At 37.2% G+C, this 15,842-nt stretch overlaps 1 pseudogene; it reads right to left on the bottom strand.

Annotated features, from left to right (window-relative positions):
- Window positions 1-4,498: 4,498 nt before the first annotated feature.
- Window positions 4,499-5,555, bottom strand: LOC122736942 (annotated as a pseudogene).
- Between the last annotated feature and the right edge of the window lie 10,287 nt (window positions 5,556-15,842).

The raw sequence follows: 15,842 nt of genomic DNA, 5'->3' as shown, positions 1-15,842 counted from the left end.
CATTCTTTTGTATCCTCCCTTCCCTTCCTTCCCTCCTCCCCAAGATGGAAAGCAGTCTGATATAGGTTGTGCATGTACAATCACATTAAACACATTTCCACATTAGTCATCTTCTGAAAGAAGAATCAGAGCACAAAGGAAAAACCTCAAACAAGAAGGAAAAAACAGTCCAAAAGTAGAAACTTTATGGTTTAATCTGCATTTATAATTCACAGTTCTTTTTTCTGTATATTCAGAACATTTTCCATCACAAGTTCTTTTTTTTAAATAAACAAAAGAGGAAAAGGGTAGAATTGATATAAGGGAGGGCAGAAGCAGGGAAGAAAGGGGTAAGAAAAAGAAGAGCAGCTGATAAAAGGGAGGGCAGATTAAGGGAGCCACTGGTCAGAAGCAAAACAGTAATCAAGAGGAATAGGGTTTAAGAAGAGGAAAAGAGTACAAAGAAAGGGGGAAAGAGGATAGAGGGAATAATAATCTTTTTTTCCCCAATAAAATAAGATAATAATTTATTTAGGGGATATGAAAGGGAAACCAAGAGAAAAATATTTGGACTTCTTCTCATGGGGAGAAGGCATAGCACAGAGGCATGGCTGTGAGGTAACTATCTCAAACAGTTAATAGTTTTAACTGTGAATGTAAGTGGGATGAACTCTCCCATAAAAAAGAAGCAAATAGCACAGTGGATTAAAAATAAAAATCCTACAATACCTTGTTTACAAGTAATACATTTGAAGCAGATAGTTACACAAAGAGTAAAAATAAAAAGTCAGAGCAAAATATATCTTATGCGTCAGCTAACATCAAAAAAGCAGAGGTAGCAATTCTTATTGCAGAAAAAGCAAAAGCAAAAATAAATCTAATTAAAAGATATAAGGAAGAAAATTAAATCTTGCTAAAAGGTATGATAGATAATGAAGTAATATCAATACTATACATATATTCATCAAGTAATATAGCATCAAAATTCTTAGGGGAGAAGTTAAATGAGTTACAAGAGGAAATAGACAACAAAACTATAATAGTGGGGCATCTGAACCTTCCCCTCTCAGAATTAGATAAATCTAACCACATAATAAATAAGAAAGATGTTAAAGAGGTGAATAGAATAATAGAAAAAATAGATATGATAGATATCTGCAAAAAACTGAATGGAGATAGAAAGGAATATACCTTTTTCTCAACAGTACATGGCACATACTCAAAATTTGACCATGTATTAGGACACAAGAACCTCATAGTGAAATGTAGAAGGGCAGAAATAATAAAGGCATCCTTCTCAGATCATGATGAAATAAAAATTACATGTAACAAAGAGCCATGGAATGGTAGACTAAAAATTAATTGGAAAGTAAACAATCTCATCCTAAGGAATGAGTGGGTGTGGGACAGCTAGGTCGCACAGTGGATAAAGTACTGGACCTGGATTCAGGAGGACCTGAGTTCAAATCTAACCTTAGACAGTTGACACTTACTAGCTGTATTATCCTGGGCAAGTCACTTAACCCTCATTGCCCTGCCCCCCCACACACAGAAAGAATGAGTGAGTCAAACAACAAATCATAGAAACAATCAATAACTTCGTCTGAGAGAATGACAATAATGAGATAACATACCAAAATCCATGGCATGCAGCTGTAATGGAATTTATTAATTTGATCATTGACAATGCTATGCTAAGGTTTAGTAAAAATGCAGCAATTCAAACAGTTAAAGAAGAGAATCCAGCTTTCTAGACCAGAGTCCAGAATCCAGTTTTTCCAGTCCAGAATCCAGTTTTCCAGACCAGAATCCAGTTTCCTCCTGATGACATCTTACCACTTCAAAAAGACAAGAGAACTCAGAGACTTTATATGAACTGTTTTGTTCTGTTAGTTTTTACTATCTCCTTTCTGTTATAATATACACCATCTGTAACATGTACTCTCTGCAGAGGTCCTCCCTTTGCAAGACCAATGTCAAACCATCGGTTCATGAGGACAAAAAAAATCACCCCTCTGGACAAAACTTTCCTCTCTTCCTTTTCTATATTGTTGTTAACATATTATTAGTTAGCATAGTTATTATATTCTGTTATTTTTTACTGTTCCGTCAAGGAAACATTTCGTTTCTTGAGGAATCAAAGGCGGGGATGTGGTAAAAATGTTTTAACAGTCGGTTAGTGAATACAGAAAGACACCAGTTTTTGAAGGACCACCCTTTCGGGCAGGAGACGGATGGCCATGCATGGGCTATGCATGCCAGTCTGGCTGCTAAGCACTCCACTTCCGGGGTGCGAGCTTAAAAGGCAAGGAGAGAACGAAAGTGGGATCTCTTTTTGGCTCTCCTTGTTCGCTGGCTGGGCTGCACACACAGAGACTGATGGAGGTTGGACTCGGCCCGACTGGCCATAACAGCACATGCTTGACTCGGTTCCCCCCCTCAAAGGTGGCCTTGGGCTTTTGGTGAGTTTTATATGGAATATAGACTAAACTTAGACTTAAGACTGTTTGTTTTGTATTTCTACTTTCCTATCCCTCTAATCAAGATCACCTTGTAATTTCCAAACAATAAAAGCTCTAACTAGAGACCAGAGGCTTCTTCCATTTACTAGTCTGGGAGATAAAGAAGGGAAACAGTTAAAAGGGGAGGTTAATGCTCTAGTATCCAATTTTAAATCTCACACAGCCAAAGCAGTTGTTAGGGGAAATTTTATATCTCTAAATGCTTACATGAATAAAAAAGAGAAAGAAGACATCAATGCATTGGGCATGAAACTAAAAAAGCTAGAAAAAAAATTAAAACCCCCCAACTAAGTACTAAAGTACAAATCCTGAAAATCAAATGAGAAATTAATAAATTTGAAAGCAAGAACATTATAGAACTATTCAATAAGACTAAGATCTAGTTTTAAGAATTAGGATTGAGCAAATGGAAGCTAATGACTCCATGAGAAATCAAGACACAATAAAGCAAAACCAAAAGAATGAAAAAAATAGGGGGCAATGTGAAATATCTCCTTGGAAAAACAGCTGACCTGGAAAATACATCCAGGACAGATAATTTGAATATTATTGGATTACATGAAAACCATGATCAAAAAAATAGCTTGGGTATCATCTTCCAAGAGATTATAAACAAATTTGCCCTGATATTGTAGAAGCAGAATGTAAAATATAAATTGAAAGAATCCACTGATGATATCCTGAAAGAGATCCCAAAATGAAAACCTTGAGGAATATTATAGCCAAATACCAGAACTCCCGTGTCAAGGATAAAATATTGCAAGCAGCCAGAAAGAAACAATTCAAGTATTGTGGAGCCACAGTTAGAATAACATGAGACCTAATAGCTTCTACATTAAAGTGATATGAAATTCCAGGGGGCAAAAGAATTACGATTACAACCAAGAATCACCTACCCAGCAAAACTGAGTATAATCTTTCTGGGGGAAAATGGAAATTCAGTGAAAAAGGGGACTTTCAAGCATTTGTGATGAAAAGACCTGAGCTGAATAGAAAATTTGGCTTTCAAATACAAGACCCTAAGAAAGCATTAAAATGTAAACAGTATAAGGAAATCATAAAGGATATTAAAAGGTTAAATTGTTTACATTTCTACATGGGAAGATGATACTTGCAACTCATAAGAACTTTCTCATTTTTAGGGCAGGTAGATGTAAAATATTTAGACAGAGAACAGGTTTGTGTTGAATATGAAGGAATGATATCTTTTTTCTTTTTCTTTTTTCTTTTTTTCAAAGAACTGCTATATTTATACTGAGAGTCCAGTTTCCCCATTCAAGTAGTCCTTTAAAAAACACCCCCATGACTTTTTGCCCCAACAGAAGTACCTATTCTGGAGAGAGCCCTGACCTGGGGAGGAAGGCTATTTCAGCCTTACTCATGTACTGCCGAAGCCCAGCCATGGGAAAACCAACCTGCAATGATAACACATCCTCAGATTGGAGTGGTTAGGAATGGGAGGGTGGCAGAAGCACCTTGGGGCTGGGCCTTGTCACATCCAGCGTTGGGCCTGGTGCCTGGGTACTCAGAACTCTTGTTTTTGTTGGTTTTTTTTTTTGACAAATCTTTGTATGATAGTAGAGTGCAGGTAGAGAGATTACTCCTACCACCAGCATCTGACACAGAATCAGACGAATAATATTACTCCACTGGGCCTGGCTGCCAAACCAGTCAACTGGGATTATGAGGCTGAGTCCTGGGCCAAGCCTCAGGCCATATGCTCCCTGCTCCTGGATTTAGTGGTTGTCTGATGGGTGAGCCAGGCCTTATGGCATAGTTTTGGAAGGGGCCATGTATCCAGAAGCATCAGCAGAGTGCACATAGTGTGACCCTATGGACAAAAGGATTTCCCTTCTTGCCTTCTCTCCTTGGGAAACAGTCAGTTTCTGGATACAGCTGATCAGGGAGATAAGGAGAGGGAGCAGGGTGGTCTAAATGGTGTGACTACTGACCAGGCTGGGGAAAGGGAGTTGTGCCCTTGGGTTAGGAGGTCTGGTTTATAGCTGGGGAGGAGCTTCCTCAAAGATGATCAGGCTGAATTCAGGGGCAGCCCCAGGGGGATTGGGGCTTTTCTCAGGGAGCATGGGGCTGTTCACCTTGCACATGGCCTCATCATCTATGCTAGGCCAGGCAGACTAGTCTTTCACTTGCATCAACTTCTCATTTAGGGCCTTCAGGGCCAGTTGCCTTCTGTGCTGAGCATCCTGAGGTTCTGTTCCAGGGAGGCTAATGGTGATGGAAAAAGGAGCCCCCACATTGTAGCACTTCCCAGTATTTCTGTAGACTTTCACTTTCACGAGGAGACTGTTCACCAAGTTTACCAACAGTGCCACAACAGGCTACAGGATTTTGGGAAAGAAGCTGGTGAAGGCAAAGTGGTCTGACATGTTCCCCCCCACCTGGGTATGGAATATAAATGCAAGTAAACCAATTCTGAGAGCATCCCAAAGCCACAGGTAGCCAGGGCACTGCTCTCCACCAGAGGAGAGAGCCACAGCAACACCAGTGAGATGAGTAGTAGCATGGGTACCCCCTGCATCTGCACCTGGGGCACCTTCAGCACCATGTTGTCCCCCATAGTCTGTTTGAGGGCCACCAGGAACCCGTGCAGGAAGACCAGCACCCATGGATGCACAAGGTGAAGAGATAGGCCAGGTTGAAGGAGGCCATGTAGGTGAAGAGGTAGGTGAAGGCCCCCAGCAGCCCCACCAACATTTTGACCACAGTGAAGAATACCAGCAGCTCCAGGACCCCCAGAGAGGCTCCAGCAGCTGGCTGGCTGCCACCACCTTGGCCAGGTTCAGGGCCACATCCCCCACGTGCAGCTCCCCCAGTCCATGTGTGGCCAGGATCTAGACCCAGAAGTTGGGTGGGAAGAAGGAGCCAGGGGTGATAGCCAGGCCCATGCCCATGTCCAGCATGAAGGATAGCAGGTAGAGGAGCAGCACCAAGGTGCACAGGGCCTTCACCACCACACTGGCACTGTCCAGGGCAGTTCCCAGGGTTAGGCAGGCCTGGCCCAAGTGCCAGGCCAGGCTGCTGCAGCTGCTGCATCTTCCAGACACTGCGGACAGTAGCTGGGGCCTGGCCTAGAGACAGGGGAGGGACCCCGGGGGCCTGTGTGGGCTTGGATGGCTCTGCCCTCAGGCCATGGGCTCATCCATCTGCCTGGGTTGGCCTGCCTGCCCATAGCCAGGGGATGCCCCTGCTGTCTTCTTCCATGGGCTGGGGCTTAGTGCTGAGGATCCCCAAGGGGCTTGAGCATGGGCTGGAGGCCGAGTACACTCTGGTGTTTGGCACTGCCACTGGCTTCCCTTAGGTCACAACCTCCTCCACAGCCACAGCCATCCCTACTCCTCCAGAAATTATATCTTTAGAAAAACTTAAAGTGTGAGAGAGGAATGCACTGGGAGAAAGGAAAAGGAAGAGGTGGAATGGTGTAAAGTATCTCACATAAAAGGAGAAAGAAAGAAAGAAAGAGAAAGAAAGAAAGAAAGAAAGAAAGAAAGAAAGAAAGAAAGAAAGAAAGAGAGAAAGAAAGAGAGAAAGAAAGAAAGAAAAAGCATATGAGTGGAGGGGAAGATGGGGAAGGTACATGGGAGTGAGTGAGCCTTACTCTTACCAGAATTGGCTCAAAGAATTAATAACATACAAATTCAATTTGGTATAGTAATCTAACCAACCCTGCAGAAAAGTAGGAGGGGAAGGGGGATAATGGGGGATGGGTGAAAGAAGGGATGGCAGACTGGGGAAAGGGGAAGTCAGAAGCAAAACACTTTTGAGGAGAGATAGGGTGAAATAAGATGCAAAATGGGTAAATATCATGGGGAGGGAATAGAATGGAGGAAAACAAAGTTAGCAATGGTAACTGAAAAAATTTGAAGCAGAGGCAAGAGCAAGTTAGATGATGATGACTGATTGAATGACTGCATGGATGATTGAATGATTGATTGATTGATAGATTGATGATGATTCATTGATGATGACAAAACTATGTTACTTTGCTGGGCTATTGTGAAGAAAGTTCTTTGTCAGGTATAAGGTACTCTATATCTATTTCTGTTGCTGAAATAATTAACCTCATGGGTTTATTGTAAGGAAATCACTGTTTAAAGTACTATATAAATGCAGTTTACTATAAAAATGATGAGTAGGATGCTCTCAGAAAAACCTGGAAATACCAACATGAGCTGATGCAGAGTGAAATGTACTGTATACAAAATAATAGCAATATTGTAAGATGATTTGCTGTGAATGACTTGGTCATTTTCAGCAGTGCAATGATCCAAGACAACTCTGAAGGACTTATAAAATACAAACCATCCACAGAAAAAAAGACTTAGGAAGGAGAGAGAGAGAGAGAGAGAGAGAGAGAGAAAGAGAGAGAGAGAGAGAGAGAGAGATTGAAATTGAGAATTTGCTAGATTCCAATATAAGGCCCATTCCTTTTCTATACTACCACATTTATCAGTGAGGGGAAAATACCATTGGCAAAAGATGTCAATAACTATAGAAATGCCAAAGAATTTGACAATGTCACAATCTGGGAGAACTCTTTCATTTCTGTCTTCATTCTATTGTGCTCACTCTTAGTCTCCTAGTGGATAGCTCCACTTGGACAAGTAAGTGGTAGTCAATTGCTGCCTCTTTGCTACAATTACTGATAAGGCTGAAATGATGCTGGCTGCAGATTTCTCAGCTCTAATTAGACTAAGACACAGAACCAGATAGGATGTATACCTGATACCATAATGAAGTGAGATTCTTAAAAAGAGAGAAGACAAAGACATGAATTATCCATACAAGTATACAGTGTCCTTCAAAATGTTAGTTTTGGAAGAAATACATTAACTTCAGTGATTCTTCCATTGCTCCATATAACTAAAAGAAAAATTTACATCAATTTTTTAAAACTTTGTGTTTCAACTTCTCTTCCTCCTTCCCTTCCTTCCCCCCACCCACGAGAACTCAAGCAATTCAAAATAAGTTACACATGAGTGGTCATGGAAAACATTCCCACATTAGCTAGGTTGTGAGAGAAAACAGTTAAAAACCAAAATTTCAGATTAAGGAATTGTCATTTTTTAAAAATGTTTCCATCTCTTTTCAGATACCATAAGTTCTTTCTCTGTAGATGGATTACAATTTTCATAAGTCCTTCAGGGTTATATTGGATCATTGCCTTGCTGAAAATAACCACATGCTTCCCAGCAGATCATCTTACACTATGGCTTTTATTTTGTATACAGTACATTTCACTCTGATTCAGTTAATGTAGGTCTTTCCAGGTTTTTCTGATAGTATGCTGGCTCCATATAATTTTTAAACAACTTTCAGAACTAATTCATAAGCTGGACAAGGAGACCAAATTTTGACCAAAGATCATATTCCTTAATCGCCTTTTCCCACCCATATTTTATTCTGAAAAGATTTTAAAGGAAAAGGTTGATGAGAATAACATTACTAACCTTGAGGATATTTGAAAAAGACAGAGAGACAGAGAGAGACAGAGTGAGACAGGCAGACAGACAGAGATATCTAAAGACAACTTTGAGTTTTCTGAAATGGTGCAACAAGGTGTTGCTATAAAGAGTTTACCTACATTTTAGCAAAAAAATAAAATATCCCACATTATTTTTCTGGAAAAGCTGGAAATATTCGTTTGGATGATACTATTTTTAGTTGGATTCTAAATTGCTAACCTCAAAGAACTGTCATTAATGACTCCCTGTCAACTTGGAAAAAAGTCTCCAATTGGGTACCTCAGTGAACTGTTATTGACTGCACTTCAAAATTATTCTTAACAACTGAGATAAAGACATAGATGAAGTCCTTATCAAATTTGTAGATGATATCATCTATTATTGTCTAACTGATTAAGTTCAAAGGAATAAGTAATATATTAGTATACACAATCAGGACTCAAAAAGATAAGTTAGAAGGTGAAAGTAAAGTTATGAAATTTTAACAGTGAAAAATGTTAATTCGTATACTTGGATTTGAAAAATGAAAACACAAATTCATGATAGGGAACATTCTTCTGTGTATTTCCTATCATTCTCTTCATGACTGGTATTCTGCACTTTTCTTATCAGTCTATTTGGGAATTGGAGCCTGCCCTGGGATCATAGCCCCTGTAGCTGAATCTTGCCACCTGTTTACAAAACTCTGTTACTGCTTCTCTTTGGCCTATTTGGCTACCTTACTCTTGTATATATAGTATAGTAATTCCCTTGAATATTTCATAACTACTGGCAAACTGCTGTCCACAACTGAGCACCATTAATTCTGACCACCTTCTTGGCTAGATCTCTAAATACTGTGGATGGAGTACTCTTTCTTCTGTTAACTTGCCTGTGACCTGTTGTAACATTTGTCCTATTGTCATCTATTTGGCACTTCACCTGATCACCCTCAGAAACCTATATTTTTAGTCTTTGTGTATTAGTTATCCACAACTTGACTGGGTCAGATGACTCTCAATCATGACAAGGTATTGTCTACCTCTGACTGTCTGTCTCTGCATCTCTCTGTATATATATATATATATATATATATATATATATATATATATATATATATATATATATATATATATATATATACACCTTTCTCTATCTGTCTTTGTCACTCTATCTCTGTCTGTCTCCTTGCCCCTTCTGCACAATTTTTCTCTAGCTATTGTTTTTCCTTTTCCTTTTTTTGCATTTTTTTTCCTCATTTTTCTTTTTCAAGTTAGGTTGATTCATCCTTAAATGGGCCAGACAAGCAATAAAGATAAGTTACACTTTAGTATGTATTGAACACAACATAACATTTTTTAAAAGGGTGCTGAATATTTATTATTCACTATAATTTCTTAAAATGTGTTAATTACCACCAATAACAACCCCAAGCCAGATGGGTTAATTCCCTTTGATGAGAAAGGTGAAAAAAATCTGGGGACCTGATACAGAATAACTGGAAGTTTATGTAATTTTTATCTTCTTTTTATCTTAAATTAATTGTTGGCACATATTTTCTCATACTTGATTAATTCATTTTGGAATAGAATCATAACAGGTTATTTGAATTTCAAAAGTACCTCATCCTTTGTAGCCTGGCTTTCCATTTGACATTAATTTCAACAATTGAAAAATTTAACAAAAGATTTCATTTGCACACCTCAGGCTTAAAATGCAGTCATTGAAGCATATGCTTTTTAAATTCTTATTCAAAATATGTTGATGAATCAAATACTGGATTGAGTTGTCAATTTCTTATGATGCATGTACAATTCAAACTCAAATTTTTCTGGGCTTGGATCACTGTGCTAATTTTTATGCTCTTTTCTTACAAGGCCACAAGGTATAACTAGGGAGTTTTATACTTGGGATCAATACTACAAATTATATTTGTTGCTAGTTCCCAAAAAAACCCTTATTTGGGGTGATGGGAAGTTACTACCTCTTAGGGCAAAATAGAACCTGAAGAATACCTATTGATGAAAATGCTATCTATGCCTACCCTCAATATTTGACCCACTTGATAGCTACCTATTTAAAATAATAATTTTAAATTTTTAAATAAATTTTAAAATTATATCAAAGGGCAATTGAGAAGTACATGGTGGTTATAAACAGAGCATAATATATAACCAAGGTAGAAATCTAAAGAAAAATAAGAGTATAAAACAACATTAGGTGTGTGAATATATATATATGTATATATATATATATATACACATACATATGTGTGTGTTTATATATATGATAGAAAAATGATAAATTATTCATGAGGCAAAGACAGGGGATGACAGATAGTCAAGAGTCTTCCAATGATATCTATGACATGTCAGGAAATGATTAAGGAAAGTCTCCAGTATCTTAAGTAAATCAATTGTGGCGAACATATGGGAAAAAATGAATAAGAATACCACAGGATATCCAAACATAAAGGTTTATATCTATATTGTTGAAAAGGTCATTCAAATAAATGTATCCCAAATCCATTTTAGAGTTTTAATATTCTTGATAATTAGTTGCTAAAATCAGTTTATTCTTTACATTTGGTACACAAGCACACTGATTATAAGGGGATAGAAGAGTGTAGGGGTAAACCTTTTAGTGCATAATTATATGCTTTTTGGGCAAAGAAGAAAATAACAAAAGCCAATTATCCTCCCCCAATTCCCTAAAAATATCATAGTAGTACTAAAAGGAACCTTACAAATAATCTACTCCAACTACTCAATTATAGAGAAAGAAATTGAGAGTCCAGTGAGATAAAAGGACTTGTTCAAGGTGAAAGAGAAAGATTCATTCAACTCTTCCTGAAATTGAAGCTGGGATAAGGTAAATTGAAATGAAATTGAGCCCAAACCATGGAGACCCACAGATAATTAGAACTGGAAAAAACCTACAAGGCGATCTTCTCCCCAGCCATGGAAATCCAGCTTTACTGTGAAGGTAAAAACTAGATTCTCAATCTTTTTTTTTTTTTTTTTCCGACTCATGGTTCAGTTCTCTTATCCAGGTTAAGTTTGCTGTCTTTTAGAATACAAGTAAGGGTATCATGACTCAGAACATGCAAAAAAATCATGTTGCCAGTCTTTCATGTTCCAGGGTACACTGTAGCCCTTCATGCTTAGTTCTGTTCTGTAGGAAAATTTAAGTAGCTTGGGGGAGAAGGAAAGAAGTGTTCCAGGAATAGGATGGGTAGAGATTTAAGAGAATCATGGCTCTCTAAAATATTATCAGTGGAATGCTGGTAAATGTTTTTAAACCAACAGTGTAAAAACAAATGTGCATATGAGACATATATAACTTTAATCTTAATACATTTTCTCCATTGTTATATTATGTCAATAAATTAAGGTTGCTGTAAGAAGGCTCTTAGACCATCTTTGGCAGTGATAGGATGGACCAAATGGATAAAAGGATAGACTTTATGGGATGTGGCTAAGCCTTCCTGCACATCATCCTTCTAGGTCAGAGTTTAGGCTCTGCCACCTTCTTTCTAGGAATCCACCATTCAGTAAATTAGTTCTTTCACTGGGACCCTGATCATTCTGCCCCTCTCACCATGTGTCAGCTATTCCTTCTGCAACACCTCCATCCTCTTCCATTATCAGTATCTGGCCCAACATGAACACAAGACTACAAAGAATCATTCCACTACCAGTTTACACCCACGATGTCTTTGTTAGAAGAATATAATCACTTGTCAACAGCCCTTGAAATTTCTTATACTGCATCAAAGCCCTAAGTTTTCTAAACTAATGATAGTTATAACTAGATCATAACATCTGGTTTATTATATTTCTTACTCTTTCTGGTCTTTGGACATAATATTCTTCTGAGTTTGAGCTGATCTCATAGTCAATAATCATTGTATATTTATATAATAAATGAAGCTAGAGAATGTTAATAAGTCATACCCTCTAATAGATTTTTAGTGCCACAACTACTTTTTGGGGGGAATTCTGTCACTAATGAAATCAACCAAATAATTACCCAAATTATACTTCCTTCTTTTCCTGAAGTGACAAATGTAAACTTTTAAACCTTATTCAGGATTTTTTCAAAATGCATAGATTTATGTCATATTTTATTCTTTAACAAAATTTGCTATTAGTTGTTATTCAGATCTAGAAAAATAAGGATTTCTCCTCCTGCACCTTGCTTATGAGTTGTAAAGGACCTGTCAGTTTCAAAAATGGGACACTGACCCTTTGTTATGAAAGAAGAAGGTGGGTGAGTATATCTCATTTTTCTCATGAATTGCTGACATCATCATGATGTTGATAGACTGACAGCTACCCCAATTTCAAGGTCCATTAGCAACATGGGAAAATATTATTTTGCTTTCATTCATAGAATCACAAACAAGTCAATAAATAGGGATTCTTAAATATGAAAGAAAAAATATAAGAATAATACTATTTTTTTCATCATTATGTTTCTTTCATTTTGTTTCCATTATATTTTGCAGAAATTAGGGATACAAAGATTTTTAAGAATAAATATTTGTCCAATCTCTTTAAGCAATAAATATTTGTTAAATGAAGACCACACTACTTAAAATTTCTCACTATCTGTGTTAATAATTTAATTGTTTCTACCTTTGGAATATACATAAATGAAATTCATCCTTAAAATTAGAAAAAAAAATGAATCAAAAACTTCCCACAACAGTGTCATATGAGCATCAGTTGAAGTATCTGTTGATGATTATCCTCAGAATGAGAAGATTCATGAATGAGATTGGGAACAGTAGGGCATGAAAACTATATTCAAGCATTTGAAGGGCTATTAGGTGAAAGAAAAATTAGTCTTGTTTTGATTGGCTTAAAGAGGCAAAATTGGGAACAATGGATAGAAGTTATAAAGATGTAAATTTAGGTTTGATTTTAGAGGAGAATACAACTTAATGACAGAATATCTATTTTAAAAATTTATTTTATTTTAAATTTGACTGTAAATCTAATATGTATAATTTGCTATTTCTTCTAAATATACAACAAATATATCAGGTAAATTTATTTTTTTTCTTCCTCCTCCCCATGCTAGAAATGATCATCATTAGCCAAATACACACATATAAATATATACATACATACACACACACATGCACACATAAATGCATTGTATGCATAGATACACATACATATGTACATATATACACACATGTATTATACACACATATTTCAAAGTATTCTATGCACACTTCTATTTTTCAATGCTTTCTATGAATGCAAATAGTTTATTTCCTCATATGTCCTTTATAGTTAATTTGGGTATCTATAATAGTCGAAGTTATTCATTCAAAATAAGTCTTTAAACATTATTTCTGTTATTATATACAGTGTTCTCTTGGTTCTGTCCATTTCTTGCTTTTATTTTCTTCAAGTAATTTCATGTTTTTCTAAGATCAATGAGATCATCATTTCTTATTGCACAGTAGCATAACACACAATCACATTAGGCTGGGATGTTTCTGGATATTTTAGTTTCCTGTTTGATTGATCTCTTTAAGCAGAAGTTATATGGATGGCTATTTTTGACATTTTACTAGGGATTCTATTCTTCTGTGTGATTGGCCATGATAGAAGCTGGGATCTCTGAGCTTGAAAAATCTATTTTTCTATAATTATTTGCAGGCCTCAGCACATAGTAAAGTCTCACTTTTAAAAATTAAATGAATACGTCTCAGATATACTTAAAATATTCAGAATCAAACTTTAAGATGATATATGATATGGTAAATAAAATTTATGAATTTGAGCAATGGCACATATATTGTGGATCACTTTGAGGAAGACATATAAATTTTTTGTTTTGTTTTGTTTGTTTTGTTTTTTGCAGGACAATGAGGGTTAAATGACTTGCCCAAGGTCACACAGCTAGTAATTAGCAAGTGTCTGAGACCAGGTTTGAACTCAGGTCCTCCTGAATCCAGGGCCAGTGCTTTATCCAATGCTTCATCTTGCTGCCCCTGACATATATGTTTTAAACACAAGGATTTTGTAGTTAGAGAATTTAGAGAATTTTTAAAAAATAATTATGTATACTTAGTTAAGACTATCTCTCTTCCCAGTTATATTGCAAGGAAAACAAGGTGGACTGGTGACATATTTGTACGTGGGTATACATGTGTTACCTATGATGCTTTTGACCTCAAAGCAAATACCTTTAAATAAGAAATCATGTAAAAATAAAGATAAAGATGATGTACGTTTAAAGCTACTTCCACGTTTAGCCCAGTAAAGGAGTTGTAATGGGTCCTTGAACCTTCTGCCTGAAGGCAAAGCAGAGTGGAGAGGAATACAGTTCAGTAGAAAATGAAGACCAAGTGAGAACTTAGGTAGGGCAGAGAGAATATTGGATTTTTTTTAGCAACAAACATTTATTTTATTTTCCATTTACATGTAAGGGTAGTTTTCAACATTCATTTTCATAAAATTTAGAGTTCCAAATTTTTCTCCCTCCCTCCCTCCCTTTCCTTCCCCCTCCACAAGATCACAATCAGGTTATATATGTACAATACACAAGCGTTCTTTTTATCAGTTCTTTCTATAGGGGTGCATAATAAGCTTCCTCATTAGTTCCTTAGGATTGTCTTGGATCATTGCACTGCTGAGAGTAGTTAAGTCATTCACAATTGCTCACTGAAAAATACTGCTGTCACTATGCACAATGTCCTCTCAGCTCTGCTCACTTCACTATACATTGATATTCATTAGATTTTCAAGGTTTTTCAGGGATCATCCTGTTTGTCATTTCCTGTAGCACAAGACCATTCCACTACAATCATATAACACAGCTTTTTACATCATTCCTCAATTGATGGACATTCCCTTCATTCTCAATTCTTAGCCTCCACCAAGAGTTGCTATAAATATTTTTTGCACAATTTTCCCCCTTTTCTCTTTTTCATGATTACTATTGTTAACTGTTTCTCTTCCATCCTATTCCCTTCCCCATGATATTTATTCTATTATCCATCTTCTTTCATCCTATCACTCTTCAAAAGGGATTTGCTTCTGTCTGTCCCCTCCCCCACTCTGCCCTTCCTTCTTTTAACCCTCTCTCTTTATCCCCTTCCCCTCCTATTTTCCTGCAGGGTTATAGACATTACTCCACCCAATTGAGTGTGTACATTATTCCCTCCTTGAGCCAATTCTAATGAGATAGAGGTCTTTGAGTCAATTTTGATGAGTGTTAGGCTCATTTGCTGCCCAGATTAAATAGATTACTCCACTCATTTCAGTGTGTCTGTTAGACCCTCCTTCAGGCAGCTCTGATGAGTTTAAGATCTTTGAGCCTTTTCTGATGAGTGTAAAATTCATTTACTGCCCTGCTCCTCTCCCATCTCTTCCCCCACTCCATAAGTCTTTTCTTGTTACTTTCATATAAGATTTCACTTCTGCCCTTCCCCCTCCCCCAGTGAATTCCCTTCACCCCTCAATTTAACCCTAAAGATGTTATCATCTAGCTAAGTGACACAGTGGACAAATCATCACCCCTGGACCCAGGGGGGTCCCAGCCAAAACCCGGCCTCAGACACAAGACAGTCGCCCACTGTACAACCCCAGGTATGTCCCCCAGCTCCAATTTTTTTATGGTTCTCTAGGGTCTGGTATTTGAAAGTCAAATTTGCCATTCAGTTCAGGTCTTTTCATCACAAATATTTGAAAGTCTTCTTTTTCATTAAAGTCCCATTTTTTTCCTCTGAAAGATAATTCTGAGTTTTGCTGGGTGGGTGATTCTTGGTTGTAATCCCATTTCTTTTGCCCTTTGGAATATCATATTCCATGCCCTCTGGTCCTTTAATGTAGAAGCTGCTAGATCTTGTGCTAGA

This window comes from Dromiciops gliroides, chromosome 1 (genome assembly GCF_019393635.1).
Source record: "Dromiciops gliroides isolate mDroGli1 chromosome 1, mDroGli1.pri, whole genome shotgun sequence".
Lineage (NCBI taxonomy): Eukaryota > Metazoa > Chordata > Mammalia > Microbiotheria > Microbiotheriidae > Dromiciops > Dromiciops gliroides.
The sequence above is the reverse complement of the archived record's forward strand: the minus strand, read 5'-3'. Positions and strand labels throughout refer to the sequence as shown.